This window comes from Bombus impatiens, unplaced genomic scaffold, assembly GCF_000188095.3.
Source record: "Bombus impatiens unplaced genomic scaffold, BIMP_2.2 scf_0154, whole genome shotgun sequence".
NCBI lineage: Eukaryota > Metazoa > Arthropoda > Insecta > Hymenoptera > Apidae > Bombus > Bombus impatiens.
In genome coordinates, this window is record NT_176573.1 from 207,516 (window position 1) to 219,976 (window position 12,461).

Here is a 12,461-nt window from a genome sequence, read left to right on the forward strand (position 1 = left end):
GTAAAATATGAAATGATATTATTACAGATCAATGAAACGTTTGTCTCTGGCTGTGTATCGTCTTTATGTATATAGAATAATATTACATCTGAAAAATCCTCAAACCATAACAATTTTGTGTATTTTAGGGTGAAACGGAGAAATTCTGTTAATTCCAGTAATTAAAATTGAATATGTTCATTCTTATTCATTGAACGCATTATTATTTCAATACTTAATTTTAATATTTAAATTTTAATATTTAAATAACATTTATACACTGAGAAACCATGTTACACAGAGAAAGCTGTATTATAGAAATTTACTATATTTCCAGCGATACAAACAAATAATTTCTAAACTTAGAAATAAACATACTTAATAACTTTTTTGAATAATATTTTATGGTTTTATAAAATATTAAATATAGTTCTTTAACATTCAATTTGCTGTTATTTACTTGAAGATAGATTTTATCTGATCGAACATTGGCTTGATTTTAATTGGCTTGAAATCGTTTGTGTTATATTATTATAAGGTCATGGCTATTGTCATTATATAAATAAACATGATACCTACAACCCTTAGATACAATGATACGCAAACGATACATTATAGTCTTAATAAGTTTCAACGTTAGTATGCAAACAAGAACACAGGCTGTCTAAATAAAAACATTCACAGTGATTAGACTCCTTTGTTTTTATACGAATTGAATTAATTCTTCATAAAAATTTATGCAAATAAAATTTTCATCCCGTCTGTTGGAAATCTCCGCCTCGAACGTGAATTACAAACAATTTTTTCATAAGAAATATATGAAGATATTATACTGAAAAGACATCTGACAAAATAGATTTTCAAATGCATTGTATATAAAATACATAGAGTGAAAATTTAATAAGGATCTTATGAATTTGCGTTGAATGTGTATATGTTTGATGTTTAAATAACATGTGACACAAATATGTTCTTAAACCAGAGTTTTATTAAGAAGATATAATATCGTTTACACAGTTCAGTAAATATGTTAAAATTTTGCGTTAATTAACATATGTAAAACCAAACTATTGGTCATTTACCTTCAAACGTTAATTTGTTTCTTTTCTCATGGATTTCTAATTCGCAAAAATTATCGCATATACTCAGTGGTTTATACAAATTATTTCGTACATGAAAATATGTACTGTTGGATATTGTCAAAATCTTCTAACTGAAACAAAAAGATCAAAATCTCTAAACTAGAAATTTGAAAGTAAATAAAACATTTTAAATTAGTTACACGGCGTTTAAGCTTAGATTCTTATAAAAACGATCACTGGTAACAGTAACTTGCATTATCAAAGATCTATTAATCACAATTAAAATACGTCCAATGAAATAAATGCTTTTTGGACAAAAATACTAGTAGCTTTTCGTCAGGCGCTCGGTTTGATTGATCTACTATGATTTTCAAATATTCGAGCTAATTGGTGGTTTGTTCACAAGTGGTAATTTTTTCTATTTTTTCCTGTTATACGTATACTTCTCATTAATAATATTTAAAATAGATATATATTTCAAATGAAGATATTAGTCATCGATATTTATGTGACATTCGTCCTTTAGATGTAAATATAATATTTATAATTTATAACGTGTTGTCACACGTGCAACAATTAACCATAATCGGTTACTGTTTAATATAAAATGACATCATCCGAAGGCTTGCAAGTTTTCTGCAAATTTGTGAATTCCATATATTTCAAATAAACCATTTGAATAATCCATTAAATTAAAATTATTCTGTATAATTTCGTAAACGAAGGTAAACTAGATTTTGCATAATTCGATGTTCAGTTGATGTTGCGAAACGTAATTAAACAAATACGTGTAAAATGTAAAAAATTTGGACAAATGAAAGTAGATATTCCACAGTTTACTGTTATTATTATGAACGTTCACGTTCTCGAAAAATGTGGCAACTTTAAATACGAAGTGTATACCTACGTACGTATGTGCAATTATTAACATGAAGATGAATTACAATTATTATAAATAAGATATACCTGTATATGTCTTATTTTTCGCGTGTTACATAAAAAAATAATATCACCAATTAGAAACAAATTTTATTAACGATTATTTCAATGACATTGATATTGTTTATCTCAAAATCATGGTACCTGTATTTTTTAAAAACCCTACCGTAACATTGTGATAACGCATTATAATAATGCGATGAATACGTTACACAGAAACTAACTAAGCGTAGATAGTGTAGCTAGTGGAAACTATCTACGTGTCAAGTCTAAGAATCATTATTAATAAATTATCATTAGATCTGCTAAAACAGTAGCGAACAGCTGCTATCGCAGTTGCGAGTTTTAAATGTCTGTTTGTATAAAAAGAAATTCGAAGTTTATTCAGAAGTTATTTAGAAGAGTGAGAAATTACCGTATAAGAAGTTTAAAAACCAACCAATTCCAACTGAACTTCATTTACCTAAGGATTAAGTTCGGCTTTAATGCAACAAAGAGACTAATCCGTGTAATTGTAGAACGACTAGACAACGAAAAAGCTCGATGAAATCCTGTTTAGTAGTTCAGTGCTTTTAAATATCATATATTTGCTCATCGCAGGTTCTACTTTTGACGTTGGCGATTCCTGAATTTCTGGTTCAATACAACGTCTAAAATGTATGTTTCTTTGACGTAATAAATATATATAAAATGTTGTTGCAGTTACGTTATAAAAATTTCAATCATCAAACCAATGCAATAAACATTTTAATTAGAAACCTAAGCCAACGATATACATAAAAGGATCTTCATTTCCCTTAGCTTTGTAATTATTTAAAGTCTTGTGCAACGTTTATGTACATGGAGGGGAAATGATAGTCTGAAAGTTAAATCTTTACTTTTAAATCTAAAAACAAATTAAAATATACTTTATCGATTGGAATTTAATTTCAAGGGAATATTTTGCCGAAAGGTAATTAAAGATTTTATTTTTTATTTCAATGATTTTAATCGCTTTGGTTACAATGTTTATCCATCTTTATCCGCCTACATTGTAAGATTTCGGTAACGCTGTTTAAGTAAAACGAGATTTTCATTGCATAATGCCTCAACTGCTTTATTGTTTTCTGGTAGCCGAGCTATTTCCAGCTTTCCCTCTTTTGTTGCTTTATTGGCTGCCAGCCACGAGTAGTTTTTGACACTTCACAGCAGGCTGATCTTGTCTGTTATACAAAAGGAATTTAAAGAAATTAGAATGAAACACCATAAAGATCAATCGTCTATGAGAAGATTATACACGATTGATGTCAAATTGCCAATGATATTCCGATCAATAAAAGTCGATATCTTTTAACGTGTCGTTCTAACAAATCATTTTAAGCGAATCTTAGCTCGCACGAAATCGAATGAATGTTTAACATTTCAATGAGCTGAACTGAAATTGTACACATTATTGTAATTTCATATTTTGCCGATTGTCGAGTCTATCAAACAAATATCTAACTGAATGATCTAGAAAACTGACAGCTATCGCGAGAGACATTGGACGTTACAGTTATTCCACGCTAATCTCTAATTAAGGAAATCAGAAAACATTTTTATGATTTTTTAATAGTCTGGAACATTGCTGAGACTAAAATTGCTTGCCTCAAATGAAACAAACCTCGATTACGTTCGATTTTCGGAAGACGAAGATTGAAAAGATAGACATTACTAAAACAAAAACAAAAAAAGACAGTTTTTGTATTATACTTTTCTACCTGTCATCATTAAACCGCGGATTTCTACGCAAATTCTTTTGCTTTTTTTTCTCGCGAATGTAATTAAAGAAGCATAAGTTCGATAGAAAATTGTTTCAAGTATTACAGGGAGCACTATACTTTATATATTTCATACACTTTGTTCATACCATCTGCATCCTGTGCATTTTAGAGTTCCTATAAACGCGTAAAAATCCACCATGGCCATCATGGTCTGATTATCTTACATGCGAAATGTAGTTTTAGTTTCAAAGTACGTGGTGCATAACAGCGAAAGCGTGTTTAATAAAATTACAAGAGTATAATGTTCAACAAAAAAAAGTGTACCATCGGGCAAAAGATGTAAGACAATATTGGAACAATAAGAGTCCTTTTTTTCTTTTCCTTGCTCCTTTTGCAGCGTAACCTTAGGGGAAGATGATGAAGGGAATTAAAAAAAGGCTTACTCGCTTCTTCTATGCAGCCCTTGATTCTAAACAGGCCGATATCCATCGAGGGTCGTTCTATCCGGTCTATCGATTTTTCCTGAAATCCGTTGTTGACCTTAATAGCTGCCTGTCGTTGCTATCTCAATCCAGCTTGCCTTCGAACGACCAAGATCTCCTTAAACATATCAGCCACGAAAATTGTTCGTAAGTATAAAGTAGCTCCATTCATCGTTCTCTAAGAGATACTAAACATATTCAAACAGTATACATACTATACACATGTGAGTGTTTCGAAGCGTGCAAATATTGAATAGAATTTTTTTCTTTTTCTTTTAATTTCTTTCTCTGTTGCATCCACCGATCAATTTCAGTCATTGGAAATCACGCGAATCGACGTAAGATCACAGTTAAATATAATAACATCACGTTAGATTAAAAAAGCAATTCGAAGGTGTTTCGAGAATTTCAATACACTTGAGCACGAATTCGCAATTTGAGTCACTTCTTTAGGACTTTCGTTGATCATTACTGATGGTACATCCTACGTTGATATTCCGGACAAGATACAACCACGCGTTCAATCGAGTTTATTTCGTTTCATCTGTTACGCAGTGGCTGGTCGTCGTTGTTAAGTAGGTAAGCATGCTTACAATTTTTAGATGATCCGCAATCTTGTTAATGCTACCGGATGTTTTCTGTCAAACGACAATGGACTGGTTTCGTAAATATCGTTTCTCATACGGTGGAAATTTGTACGTATGTTGTACGTGAAACTTTCCAAGCCTGTCCCAATGTTCTATGTATAAATCAATTTGTCTGCTCTTTAAGAGAATTTGCAGCATTGCGCGATAATATTTCTAAGTTTAGAACAGGATAGTCGGAAATAAATAAAAGACCTACCTCTTTGAACATCTCTAAGTATCGAAGCGCTGTGGCCGATTTACGTTTTTGGTGCTTCCTCAAGTTTCTAAGATTACAAATTCCCCCACATTTGGTTAAGCATTGGGTGGAAAATGATCTGAAGAAGTTAAGTATTTTTTTCTACGTCAGCTATCCCGAGGGTAGAGGATATAAATACATTTTTAAAGGGCTCGTACTCAAGATAAGTTTATGCTAAAGTAAAAGGCAAGTTCGTTGAGCCAGCTCGAATCAAAAGACGCAGTTTTCACGTCCCACGCTATAGGATTTCTATATCCTTTGGTAAATCCCTTGAATGATTCAACTTGAAACAAACTATTCACATGTACCGTAAATGGTTGCAGAGATATGCGACGACATTATTATCTTGCTATTTTTGTATTAAGGGAAGAATACAATTCTCCAAAAATATATCTGTAAATTATATGCACATACCTACATACATACATACATATGAAATATACAACGTTTCACGATTACATTCTTATCGAGTTTAAACGAATTTGGTAATGTTTAATCGTTTCAGATTTATTCAAATTCTATCCGGATAATTACGACAGATACGTCACGAAGTTTCACGTATAAGATGACACACATAATATGTATATTCTTATAAGTTTTTTATAGCAAATGCTCAAGTACTTCGATGAATCATTCTACAATAAGACTCACAGATATTTATAAATATTAACGCAGAATTATTAACAATCAATGCGTCGAAGCGTTCAAATCTGGATATTTAGAAGCATGTAACAGCATATTCAAATATTTATTTTCAGCTTAATTTCGTGTCCCAGTTCATATCGTGTAAATTACGAAACTAACTGCTGTATATAGTATTCATAGAATTTACGCAGAAATCATTTTATTATCCCGTGCTTGTAGAGAGACGGTTTAATCACATTGGGGATAGAAGGTTTAAACTGAAACAGTAGTTAAAATCCAGACATCCGTCACGCGTAGACGATGCTAGATAAAGCTTCTCATAATTCATTGGTATGATGAGTACCGGTACTTATCTAGAATAGGCAGTGTAACGCAAAAACATCTGACTCAGTAAGTCATGTCCAAAGCTTCAGTTTCTGCTGATTCCCCCAAAACCATAAAATCCTCTGAGCAAGGCCCCTGAGTCGGTCTGCGATTAGATTTCAGAATATCTCTCGAAACGTCTCACTGTGCTGCGCTTCTTTGATCAGCTGTCGAGACAGTTGATAATCGCGGACATGTTAATCCTATTGATGAAGTGGATCGCGAAAAAATGAATCTTTTTTTTTTATTCTTCCTCGATCTGAGACTGCGTAACAACGAACTCAGAATTCATAATTCAGTGCTATAGCCACTTAAAGATAGGCATCTTTATTTTTACTTGTCGCAGGCAAATCGCTCGAAATACCTGGTCGTAGATGAAAAGCGGATCTCGTACGATTATTTCGAAAGGAGACGATGCCGGGCTGAGAAACTACGTTCTTCGAAACGACGTGCAAATGCGTGGCCCATGCACCCTCACAAGGTTCTTCTCTGTATTTAATGGTAGCATCAGGGAATTTTGTATTTTTCGTTACGACCGAGAAATGAAACCGTTGCTTCAGATGTATATCGTACTCAGAAAAATTAAAGGAAGCGATACCAGTGAAACGTTATTATGTCCCACGGCCATCGCACTGCCTAAGGGTTTCCGACATTCACAATAAAAAGAAATATCGTTTTGCCAAAAAAATAAGTTTTATTGAACTGGGAAGTTATCATCAACGCTGCGAATATAGCCCGGGGAACTAAAAAGCCTTTTTGTGCCCGATGTCAAGGTGCCTTTTCTGTCCATTCTTATCTTCAATGGCTAACCCCATGTTAGTAGTCGAAAGTACTATGGCATCGTATGATAATCTCATTTACACATAAAACCATCCATTATTTTAGTTTTCATATAACACTTTCCAATTGAATCGTAAAAAAAAATTATTTCTTAACGCGAAAAAGTTAGATCACACGTGACGTAAAATTTATCTTATCGTATTGTCATATTCACTGTTTCTGAAACGTTGACACGCCCAATTGCTATCTTACAGGCTATATTATTTTTTAGCAAGAAGGAACATTGGAAATGTCAATATCTACTATCAGTAGCGTGAAAAGCGATATCGTGAAATATTCTAATAAGAAAATCAAGGAAATTTTCGAACAAAGACAGGATGGTATTGTCACGAAAATGGAAATAATTTGGAAAGGGACAATGATTACGTTTTCATAACAATTTCAACTCAAAAATGACAATATCTCAAAATTTGAAACGTGACTATGATAATAACAGTGCAATAACGCCATAGCATTTCTATCTGGAATATCGACATTATAAACTACGCATAATTAAACAACAGTTTTGTGCCTCTAACATTTTTTATTATTTTTTTTTAAGTTATTATTTTTTATTAAGAAAATTGTAATTATAACAATGTAAATTGTAATATTCCTTACTTTAAGGAATTTATCTCTTTAAATTTTGAAGTTTAATATTGATAAATATGCCAAAAATATATTCTTTCGCATGAAAAAAGTACTTATTACATACATTTTGATCTACAATGTTGATTCTACAAAGTATAATAAAAATTCTTCGCAAGAAAAGATTACAGATAGTTTCTTCGCGATAAATGGTAAATAAAGAAAAGATAAAAGCAGAATTTCAGATTGTACAATTGTCACTATTATTAAGAATGAACATTTTTTCCTGAATTTATACAACACGCATCCATTAATTGATTATGTGTATCTTAATTAATAACATATATATTTATCAAGTGATAAGAGAAGTGACACTAATGTGCTTATTTGATATTATCAGTTAAGAAGACGAAGTAACATGTGATTCCAAAATTTCGAATAGTATTATATGATTACTACACATCTAAAATATGTAGATTAGTTTACTAACACTGAAGGCCTAAAACAAACTGGCAATTTTAATTAAAGCAATATATGGGCAAAGAGATATATACCTATATACATATATACGAATATTATTTCTGAGAAAATATTACTCCTATTCATTTTTTCTTCCTCGTGAAACACTGTTACTCATATTTTTATGTCAGGCGCAATTAAAAGTTGTTCTTCGATTTCAGTTGATTATTAATTAACTAATTAATCCATCTTCTTTCATGATAAATTTTTGCAGCTTATTTGTGGTAGATAGAATCGTATCATCTTGATGGATATAGTTATCCCAATCGAAATTTTGAAATTAATGCCATCGTGCTATTATTTCAATCATCTATAAATTCTCGGATCAATTGCCTCTGCCACGAAAATAATACAGAATTAGAGTATATGAAATAACAATTACTATTAATTTAGATTAAATTAATTTACTCGTATTATATGACAATTATCGTCACACTCGTTTCGAGTTATTAAGAATTATTTTCTTCTTCGTGTTAACATCCTCGTAGGCTAGTTTATGATATTAAAAAAGAAAGAGAGACTATTTTTGAATCAGGATATCAGTTAAACTTGACTATCGCTATATTAAGCCCGGATATCATTTCTGCTATTATATACAGCCTGTCTGGAAATTTAACGGAATTGTCAATATACGTATTGCTGTTTTGTATTATCACTAACATTTATCGTATTTTTAAAAAACGTTCATATTTTATTCAGAATATATTTGTCCGGCATCGATACAGTATTGGACGTATAAACGTTAAACGAACGAATATATAAGTTTTTGACGATCTGTTTTTGAAATTGTCCGGGATATTCCAGTCGCGGCTACTGCGCTTGTAATGTTTTCCTAACGAGTCTTTTATTGCAATCACCTTTTTCATTTGGTTTTTAACGTCGCATTAACTTCCCAGTTGTTAGCGACGAAGTTCGTTCTGTTTTTGAATTCCTGAGAGTAGCAAGTAGTTATAGAGCGTGAAATCGGCTGAATATGTATCAGATGAATATGAAATGAGCAAGTCATTTGCTCTTTAGCGGAGAATTCACGTAGTGTTCAACCAAGTACGCCGAGCTACGATGAACAGGTTGCATTATCATCGAAACGAAGCCAGATTTATTAAGCAAGACGCTATGACTAGTATGGTATGAGCTTTACATCATGTGCGTTCGAAGCTCATTAAATATTAATACTTGAATACTAAACTGAAAATATAAGTTTCAAGGCGACAGTAACGATTGGTAGGTAGCATTCACAGAGTAACTTGAAGAAAACGAAGTGCGTTATTTTTCAGACAGATTGAATGGGCTTATCCAAATTGGGCGTCGCATCTTCAAATTGAAATAAAACACAAATTATTTGATATCTTTGTTTCAACATAATACCTTTGTTTTAACGTAAGATTTATTTCATGACATTAGTTGAAGAGTGGAAGTAACAAAGGCTGTAAGTGGCACTTTAAAAGAGAAAACCTTTTTCTTGAGAATAATTGTGAATAATATCAGTAAATATGGAACGAAATGTTAGTGTGATAATTCATACAGTTTGTAGCATTTCGTACGTGATATTATGTTACGCGATTAGCTTTTTAAATTATGCTGTAAACGTCATGTTCCAGCGAATCTACTACTTCGTGTTCGAACATGCACGTGGATAAATCTGCTCCAATTATTCTAACAAATAAGAAAATCTGTATTGGCACTTACAATCATTTTAAGGAATATATGTATCAAACCTAAATTCTCTCTTAGAATATAAAATTCTTTTTATTGTTAATTATCAGATATTTGAAATATTCAAATAATTGATATATAAATATATATGATAATAACAAATTTTTAAATAAGAATACATTATAATAAGAATATTGTAATAAAGTTATATAAAGTAGTATGGTACGTTTAATGAATACATTTTGTATAATAAATAACATTTTAGTAAACAAAGCATTGTTTTCTACAAAACTTACAGTTTTGACATTTACAGCCTTATTTACTTCCACTGTTCAATTATGGAACGCAATATCATTCAAGCACCTCCCTCGGCTTTTTTCCACGATCCCAAAAAGGTTTGACTCAATTTTCCGCTACATTTTCACATAACTGGGGCTCAATTTCATCAATGGCGGCAGTGACATTGTTTTTCAGCTCGTCAATCGTCTTTGGATCATTGGCGTAGGCTTTACTTTAAAAAATTCCCACAGAAAAAATTCTAACGGTGTAGAATCGCATACTCTTGCTGGTCAATTGATGTTTCCTTTTCGTGAAATTAAGCGCCCATTGAATAACAATAAATTTAACAATAATAAAAGACAATAAATCAATTGAAGAAGATTGGTCATTCTGCAAAGTCAGCAAAGTTCAGTCAGGAGTCTCATTGTCAAACAAGTTTAGTGAAAATCATTCACTCGTTGTTAGTCGAAAGTATCGATATTCAGGTATTCAAGGAGATTCTGGCATCTTAGACATAAATTTCAGTTTGCAAGCATGTAGTGCCACGATAACTGATAACTTTACTTCGTTAACCTTCGTCTTTCGAGCATACCTCGAGCTTTGCATAATGTACGATAACTAAGGTTGCTAGTTAGCGAAGTTCGAGTATACCTTATGACATCAACGCTCTTTACCGTTATCAGTTGCTGTAACTGTTACGAATAAATATAATAAGTTACGTTATTTATTATTGCAATGGTTTCAGAATGCTGCGAACAGAATTAGTTAATTTACTTCGTTCTATCGACTATATTCTGAATTCGTTTATTTGAATTTACGTGTACACAGAAAAAGAAAAAAAAAGCAATTGAATAAGAATAGAATGTTTCATTTGTGCATGTAATAGCTCTAATAACAGAAATAGGAGTTGATATTTTAGCTTATCAACGCTATTGTTCTGAATAGTCGCAGTGACCAAATAACGTTACTATTATATTGACCTAATTAAACATTGCACTTTGTATTAACGTTGGTGGATCTTGGTGAATATGTAATACCTTTACGAGCCAATGTATGCAAATTTTTGCGCTGTTTCGTTTAGTGTCTATCGTAGGTAGTTATCTATCGTAAACAAAAAATCCTACGGAAGTAACTCCTACAATTTCGTTGGTTACAGAAAGCTAGGGAAGTCGTACGACATATTACGATGTAATAGTAAAATTGCACGAACGAACGATTTTTATTCGAATATTATTACTGAATCTGATACTAATACAACGCAACGATCTCTTCGTACGAGACATGTTAAATTAACGAAGAGCGACTGGTTATTAAGTAGTATTGTACTAAAGTGAGAAGATGGTTAACAGGATGGCACAGAAGCAGGAGAAGCACTCCCCTATCACGCTCATTGTCACGCGATACTATATAATCCTATTTGCAGTTTAGGAACTTTCGGTTAATATGCGTGCATGTATTTATGACTGTATTCGAAGTTATCGGAACAATCGATCAGAAGTTCTAGAGATCCTCTTTATCTTGAGAAACTTTATAGAACAATAATCGCTCAAAGATAATCGATCAAATTGTCATGCCTTTACACACACCTAGCCAGCTTCGTTTCTGCATGATCGGTAGAACAAAGATAACTGCGAGTCGATCGGATTTCAAGATAATCGCAAGTTTAATATTGGATAGATAATGTGGAAAGTTTACGTCTGAGGAACTGTGTATGTCTTTGGTAACGATTCAGTTGAATTGCTTGCAATCGTCAAGTTTCAATAAAATGAATAATCCGCAATAAAATTATATCGTTGTGCGATGATAATTAAAATAAATTGAAATATAATTGCGAATTATCTATACTAAAAGTTTCCTGATTACTATTTGCACTCCTACAGTAACTAAAGTGTGCATATGTATAGGATTGGATCTAATGAATTTTGAAAATGTGATTGGACTATTGGATATTGAATATTTAAGACCGACTTCGGACGAGCAGTTTGCGGTAAATCGCCTTAGGGACGGTAGATTGGAAAAACGAGGAAATGCATATGTATGTCTTCTTCTTTTGTGGCATAGAAGAATTTTACATCTCTGCTCTACCAGCGCTACCGACGTTAATTATGTCTTGTTAATCTCATTACAACGACTATATTAATGGGTCCATTCCGTTAATTTTAAGTAAATAAATGAAAAATTAAATGAAAATTATAAACTGAATTAAACTCGAGCGATATAATGCCACATCCACGCTGCTATTCGCGAACAGCTCGCCAACCATATTCGCTGACGGTGCGGACACTTTTGTGAATTATGGGCAGGTTACTGCAAACACTCTTCTTCCTTCTTCCAAAAGAAAGACTATTCGAGAAAGATTTTCTTCTCTTCAAACACTATGCCTGTAAAGTCAGCAACAATTTTTTCCTTAAAAACTTCTCACGTCTACCATAATGACCATAAAAAATCTTATATAATTCCTTCCATGTTTACGATAATATGAATAGCCA

General features: G+C 32.1%; 1 protein-coding gene and 1 long non-coding RNA gene across 6 annotated transcripts in view; one reads left to right on the forward strand and one right to left on the reverse strand.

Annotated features, from left to right (window-relative positions):
• Window positions 1-12,461, forward strand: part of LOC100748359 (probable G-protein coupled receptor CG31760) — a 69,658-nt gene that overhangs the window by 1,134 nt on the left and 56,063 nt on the right. The gene's annotated exons all lie outside the window — the stretch shown is intronic.
• LOC117151353 lies at window positions 2,990-4,994 on the reverse strand. Its single transcript, XR_004461207.1, has 3 exons — window positions 4,440-4,994; window positions 4,186-4,342; window positions 2,990-3,202 (listed from the first exon to the last, which is right to left on the reverse strand). It is a non-coding gene; the product is annotated as an uncharacterized LOC117151353 (long non-coding RNA).